Consider the following 7,500-nt stretch of genomic DNA (forward strand, 5'->3'; position numbering starts at 1 on the left):
ACGAGCGCGTCTGCCGGGGCGCCGTTTGCGAAGCCGACGCAAAAGTGGGAACCGCCGCTCGGATGATCGCCGCTTTCGGCAGAGTGAGTGTTGGCACTCCGGGGAAGCGAAACAGCGTGAATGCGCCCACGAAATCGGCGTATTTTGAAGTGCCCGCCGGCGACCGTCGCACGAGTACGGTAAACCGCGTCAGCCGGGGCGTAGTTCGGGACGCCGACGAAAAAGTGGGAAGCGCAACTCGGATCTTCGCCGTTTTTGCAGGAGTGAGTGGCGGCCCTCCTGCGAGACCAAGAAGCATCGATTCGTGCACGAATTCGGCGCCTTTCGACGTGATCGCCGGCGACCGTCGCTCGAGTAGGGCAAACCGCGTCTGCCGGGGCGGGCTTCGGGACGCCGATGCGAAAGTGGGAAACGCTGCTCGGATGTTCGCCGTTTTTGGCCGAGTGAGTGCTGGCACTCGGGCGAAGCCAAACGGGGCCGATTACGGCACGATATCGGCGTCTTTCGACGTGCCCGGCGGCGACCGTCGCACGAGTACGGTAAACCGCGTCAGCCCGGGCGGAGTTCGGGACGCCGATGCGAAAGTGGAGAACGCCGCTCGGATCTTCGCCGTTTTTGGAGGAGTGAGTGGCGGCACTCCGGAGAAGCCAAGGAGCGCCAATTAGCGCACGATATCGGCGTCTTTCGACGCGCTCGCCGGCGACCGTCGAACGAGTAGGGCAAACCGCGTCTGCCGGGGCGGGGTTTACGACGCCGACGCAAAAGTGGGAACCGCCGCTCGGATGTTGGCCGTTTTTGGCAGAGTGAGTGCTGGCACACCGGCGACGCGAAAGAGCGCGAAAGCGCCCACGAAAGTGGCGTATTTGGACGTGCTTGACGGCGACCGCTGCAGGAGTACGAAAAACCACGTCAGCCGGGGCGAGCGACCCACGGCGGTCTGGGTGCTTATCGCTGCTATTATAGGGGCACCCCGGCAGACGCAGAAAAAAAAATTTTTTTTCGACCTTCTTTTTTGCTGGTCGAGCTCGGGTAACCCAGGTCGCAATGGGAGCCGCGCACGAAAGCGGCGTCGCGAGACGCGTTCGCGGTCGCTAGTCGCACGAGCTCGGCAACCGCGTCAGCCGGCGCGGAGTTCGGGATGCCGACGGCTAAGTGGGTACCGCTGCTCGGATGTTCGCCGTTTTTGGCCGAGTGAGTGCTGGCACTCCGGCGAAGCGAAACGGGGCCGATTCGGGCACGATATCGGCGTATTTCGACGTGCTCGCCGGCGACCGTCGCACGAGTACGGCAAAGCGCGTCTGCCGGGGCGAGGTTTGCGATGCCGACGAAAAAGTGGGAAGCGCCGCTCGGATCTTCGCCGTTTTTGCAGGAGTGAGTGGCGGCCCTCCTGCGAGACCAAGAAGCATCGACTCGCGCACGATATCGGTGTCTTTCGACGTGCCCGCCGGCCACCGCCGCACGAGTACGGCAAACCGCGTATGCCGGGGCGGGGTTGGCGACGCCGACGCAAAAGTGGGAACCGCCACTAGGATGTTCGCCGTTTTTGGCAGAGTGAGTGCTGGCACACCGGCGACGCGAAAGAGCGCGAAAGCGCCCACGAAAGTGGCGTATTTGGACGTGCTTGACGGCGACCGCTGCAGGAGTACGAAAAACCACGTCAGCCGGGGCGAGCGACCCACGGCGGTCTGGGTGCTTATCGCTGCTATTATAGGGGCACCCCGGCAGACGCAGAAAAAAAAAATTTTTTTTCGACCTTCTTTTTTGCTGGTCGAGCTCGGGTAACCCAGGTCGCAATGGGAGCCGCGCACGAAAGCGGCGTCGCGAGACGCGTTCGCGGTCGCTAGTCGCACGAGCTCGGCAACCGCGTCAGCCGGCGCGGAGTTCGGGATGCCGACGGCTAAGTGGGTACCGCTGCTCGGATGTTCGCCGTTTTTGGCCGAGTGAGTGCTGGCACTCCGGCGAAGCGAAACGGGGCCGATTCGGGCACGATATCGGCGTATTTCGACGTGCTCGCCGGCGACCGTCGCACGAGTACGGCAAAGCGCGTCTGCCGGGGCGAGGTTTGCGATGCCGACGAAAAAGTGGGAAGCGCCGCTCGGATCTTCGCCGTTTTTGCAGGAGTGAGTGGCGGCCCTCCTGCGAGACCAAGAAGCATCGACTCGCGCACGATATCGGTGTCTTTCAACGTGCCCGCCGGCCACCGCCGCACGAGTACGGCAAACCGCGTATGCCGGGGCGGGGTTGGCGACGCCGACGCAAAAGTGGGAACCGCCACTAGGATGTTCGCCGTTTTTGGCAGAGTGAGTGCTGGCACTCCGGCGAAGCGAAAGAGCGCGAATGCGCCCACGAAAGTGGCGTGTTTGGACGTGCTTGACGACGACCACCGCAGGAAAACGAAAAACCACGTCAGCCGGGGCGAGCGACCCATGGCGGTCTGGGTGCTTATCGCTGCTATTATAGGGGCACCCCGGCAGACGCAAAAAAAAAAAAATTTTTTTTCGACATTCTTTCTTGCTCGTCGACCTCGGGTGACCCAGGTCGCAGTGGGAGCCGCGCACGAAAGCGGCGTCGCGAGACGGCTTCGCGGTCGCTAGTCGCACGAGCTCGGCAACCGCGTCTGCCGGGGCGGAGTTCGGGACGCCGACGGCTAAGTGGGAACCGCCGCTCGGATGTTCGCCGTTTGTGGCCGAGTGAGTGCTGGCACTCCGGCGAAGCCAAACGGGGCCGATTCCGGCACGATATCGGCGTCTTTCTACGTGCTCGCCGGCGACCGTCGCACGAGTACGGCAAAGTGCGTCTGCCGGGGCGGGGTTTGCGACGCGTACGCAATAGTGAGAACCGTCGCTCGGATGTTCGTCGTCTTTCGCCGAGCCAGTGCTGGCACTCCGGCGAAGCCGAACGGAGCCGATTCGGGCACGATATCGGCGTCTTTCCACGTGCTCGCCGGCGACCGTCGCACGAGTACGGTAAACCGCGTCAGCCGGGGCGGAGTTCGGGACGCCGATGCGAAAGTGGGAAGCGCCGCTCGGATCTTCGCCGTTTTTGGAGGAGTCAGTGGCGGCACTCCGGTGAAGCCAAGGTGCGCCAATTCGCGCACGATATCGGCGTCTTTCGACGTGCCCGCCGGCCACCGTCGCACGAGTACGGCAAACCTCGTCTGCCGGGGCGGGGTTTGCGACGCCGACGCAAAAGTGGGAACCGCCGCTCGGATGTTCGCCGTTTTTGGCAGAGTGAGTGCTGGCACTCCGGCGAAGCGAAAGAGCGTGAATGCGCCCACGAAAGTAGCGTATTTGGACGTGCTTGACGGCGACCGCCGCAGGAGTACGAAAAACCACGTCAGCCGGGGCGAGCGACCCACGGCGGTCTGGGTGCTTATCGCTGCTATTATAGGGGCACCCCGGCAGACGCAGAAAGAAAAAAAAAAAAATGGGGACATGGCGTGCGTCACCGTGCGGCTTCGCAGCGTTGCCGAAGTCGCCGAGCCCTTCGACTGAGCCGAACGGCGGACAGGGAACGTTGGTCGGCCGTTCTAACCTGTCGGTGCCACGCCGAGACGTCGTTAAGGAAAACCGCGTCGTGGGCCTCTACGACGCCGTCGAGTCGTTGTACGTTTGGTGTCCAGCGTGTCGGCGGCGAGTAGCGGACACGTCGTTCACGACTTCGGTCTTTCGCAGTCGACGCGAACTTGCGGAGAGTCGTGGTGCCTCACGTTTTCGGCAGAAACCGCGGCGGAATTTTCCCGTGCGTGCGCGCACGACCTCGGTGCTGTGCCGTCAGCGTAGTGTTGCACAAACTCGTGGCCTACCCAAGGTGCGGTACGTTTGCGGCCGTATCCTCGGTGGGAATTTCGTGAGTAGGGTCGCAAATTCTACGACCTCGGCGGGTTTGAGAGCGACGTAGACTTGTGGCACGCTCAACGTGCCACACGTTTCGGGGCACACCCGCGGTGAAATTTTCTCGAGTACGCTCGTATTAGTGCCCAAGGAGGTCTGGGTACTTATCGCTGCTATTATGTGGGGGTTCTCGTGAGCGGCGTACGCGAAAGCGACCGGGTGTCTGATATGCGGCGGGCTTCGGCCTCGTCAAGCGTGTCCTCGGGTCTGCTCCAGGGGAATCCACGGCAGTCGTCTGCAGCCTCATCCGCTTGATGCGTTAGGGGCTGGTTGTCGGACGGTGCCGTTTTACCACGATATCGAGGTGTGTTCCGTGTCGTCCTCGGGCGATTCAGATGCGAAAGCGCCGAAGACGCGGGCGTGACCCGTCGTCTGGCGGCTTTGCAGTCTCGGCTCCGTTGCTAGTTCCGGCCGGTCCACCGACAGTGCAGCGGGCTTGGGCAACCCGCACGGCGCGACCGAGTCGATGCAACGAAAAAGAGCGAGCATGAACGTGCTTCTTGCCGCACGGCTCCCACTCGTCTTTCGGGAAGGTTGTGCCGTAGCGAGCTCGAACGCCGTCATCTCGGAGTGCAAAATAAGCGTGTTGGGGCGCCTGAAGGTGGCCTCCGCCGCACACAGACTGCGTCCGGCCCGCCGAAGGCGAGGACGGACGCGCAGTCGAACGATTACCTGGTTGATCCTGCCAGTAATCATATGCTTGTCTCAAAGATTAAGCCATGCATGTCTAAGTACATGCCGAAATAAGGCGAAACCGCGAATGGCTCATTAAATCAGTTATGGTTCCTTAGATCGTTTCTTCCTACTTGGATAACTGTGGCAATTCTAGAGCTAATACATGCAGTGAGCCTGGAGCCCTTTGGGTAACGGGTGCTTTTATTAGACCAAGATCGATCGGGTTTCGGCCCGTATTGTGTGGTGACTCTGGATAACTTTGTGCTGATCGCATGGCCACGAGCCGGCGACGTTTCTTTCAAGTGTCTGCCTTATCAACTTTCGATGGTAGGTTACTTGCTTACCATGGTTGTTACGGGTAACGGAGAATCAGGGTTCGATTCCGGAGAGGGAGCCTGAGAAACGGCTACCACATCCAAGGAAGGCAGCAGGCGCGCAAATTACCCACTCCCGGCACGGGGAGGTAGTGACGAAAAATAACAATACGGGACTCTTTTGAGGCCCCGTAATTGAAATGAGTACACTCTAAATCCTTTAACGAGGATCAATTGGAGGGCAAGTCTGGTGCCAGCAGCCGCGGTAATTCCAGCTCCAATAGCGTATACTAAAGCTGCTGCGGTTAAAAAGCTCGTAGTTGGATCTCAGTTCCAGACGAGTAGTGCATCTACCCGATGCGACGGCTCGGACTGAACATCATGCCGGTTCTTTCTTGGTGCACTTCATTGTGTGCCTCGAGATGGCCGGTGCTTTTACTTTGAAAAAATTAGAGTGCTCAACGCAGGCGAGTCGCCTGAATAAACTTGCATGGAATAATAGAACAAGACCTCGTTTCTGTTCTGTTGGTTTTTGGAATACGAGGTAATGATTAAGAGGGACGGACGGGGGCATTCGTATTGCGGCGCTAGAGGTGAAATTCTTGGACCGTCGCAAGACGAACTACTGCGAAAGCATTTGCCAAGAATGTTTTCATTGATCAAGAACGAAAGTCAGAGGTTCGAAGGCGATCAGATACCGCCCTAGTTCTGACCATAAACGATGCCAACCAGCGATCCGCCTGAGTTACTCAAATGACTCGGCGGGCAGCTTCCGGGAAACCAAAGTATTTGGGTTCCGGGGGAAGTATGGTTGCAAAGCTGAAACTTAAAGGAATTGACGGAAGGGCACCACCAGGAGTGGAGCCTGCGGCTTAATTTGACTCAACACGGGAAAACTTACCCGGCCCGGACACTGGGAGGATTGACAGATTGAGAGCTCTTTCTTGATTCGGTGGATGGTGGTGCATGGCCGTTCTTAGTTGGTGGAGCGATTTGTCTGGTTAATTCCGATAACGAACGAGACTCTAGCCTATTAAATAGGTGCGGGGTTCCCAGCACCTTACAACCTTCTTAGAGGGACAAGCGGCTCCTAGCCGCACGAAACAGAGCAATAACAGGTCTGTGATGCCCTTAGATGTCCGGGGCCGCACGCGCGCTACACTGAAGGAAGCAGCGTGTCTTTATCCCTGTCTGAAAAGACTGGGTAACCCGTGGAACTTCTTTCGTGATTGGGATAGGGGCTTGCAATTGTTCCCCTTGAACGAGGAATTCCCAGTAAGCGCGAGTCATAAGCTCGCGTTGATTACGTCCCTGCCCTTTGTACACACCGCCCGTCGCTACTACCGATTGAATGATTTAGTGAGGTCTTCGGACCGATGTCCGGCGCGGCCTTTCGGTTGCGCCGGTCTGTTGGAAAGATGACCAAACTTGATCATTTAGAGGAAGTAAAAGTCGTAACAAGGTTTCCGTAGGTGAACCTGCGGAAGGATCATTAACGGATTGTGAAGGGTGAGCGCCTCAGCTGCGTCTGCGCCCGACACTTTCTGCCGCTGACCCCGTTTGGACGCGGGGTCGGCTTTTCCCCACGGGGCTGCCTGAATGTGGAGCGGCACCCCGTGACAAATTGTTGCGCCCAGCGGACGCCAACACCGCGACCTTGGACGGTCGGCCAGGTGGCGGACGCGGGTACAAACGGCGCAACGCACTCATAGGTCGGCTTTCGACCCGCCACTGCACCGTGGCTCGAAGCGCTCGAAATGCGCGACCCGACCGCTGCGGGACCGCCTAGTACTGTAAACAGGAGCGGCGGAGCGCGAACGGCGAGTCGTGGTTACGTCGGTAGAAGGCGAGGCTGCGCGTTCCCGAAACGCCAGCCGAGTGCCCTCCCGACCGTTCGAGCGTGCAAGAACGAGACCCGACAATCGCGCGGCGACTGCCAAGTACGAGAGGAACGGCACAAGCGTCGGCGGTCGGTCAAGGAACTGGCGATGTGACGGGTCCGCTGTGCACCAGTGCATACCGTCCCGCCGTCCGCGGCAAGCGCCTCCGCGTCCTCGGGTGACGGAGGCTGCCGGTCGGTTCTTGCAGGCGAGGGATCTCGCTGGCACCGGTTCGCGTTGACGCGCGGCCGGTCATGGCACGGCGATGCGACGGCCGAGGTGCGCAGTACTCGATGGAGGAACCGCACGCTCCGATGACCGTCCCGCCCTCCGCGGCGTATGCGTACCGACCGTAATGGTTGCAGCAGCGCCGGCCGGCTTTTGAATTCGCCACACGAAACACGGTGCGAGATCGCGGTTAGGGGAGCGTCGACGTTGCCAGGCGTTTTGCTTGCTGCCGAGGGAAAGGCGGCACGGCCACGTCGCGCTCGTCGCGATTAGCGGGTCTGCGCGCTTTGGGAAGGTGCCGCAACGACTTGCCGAAAGAGGAAGCACGGAAGAACGAGGGACTTGGACGTCCCGACAATTGAACGCACTTGCGGCCAGGCCCTTGCTGGCTTCGTTCTTCCGCCTCGAGTAGGCTCGTACGCGGCTCCGGCGCCGAAAGTGGTCCTTGGCACCGACTTCGGTGGACGTGGGAAGTGCCGCGCAAGTACGGCGCGCCTGGCTCCACCTGTT

General features: G+C 60.2%; 1 non-coding gene across 1 annotated transcript; it reads left to right on the forward strand.

The window, feature by feature from the left end:
• Positions 1–4,562: 4,562 nt before the first annotated feature.
• LOC142794185 (small subunit ribosomal RNA) lies at positions 4,563–6,377 on the forward strand. Its single transcript, XR_012892137.1, has one exon. It is a non-coding gene; the product is annotated as a small subunit ribosomal RNA (ribosomal RNA).
• The last annotated feature ends 1,123 nt before the right edge of the window (positions 6,378–7,500 follow it).

Source organism: Rhipicephalus microplus, unplaced genomic scaffold (genome assembly GCF_043290135.1).
Source record: "Rhipicephalus microplus isolate Deutch F79 unplaced genomic scaffold, USDA_Rmic scaffold_385, whole genome shotgun sequence".
Lineage (NCBI taxonomy): Eukaryota > Metazoa > Arthropoda > Arachnida > Ixodida > Ixodidae > Rhipicephalus > Rhipicephalus microplus.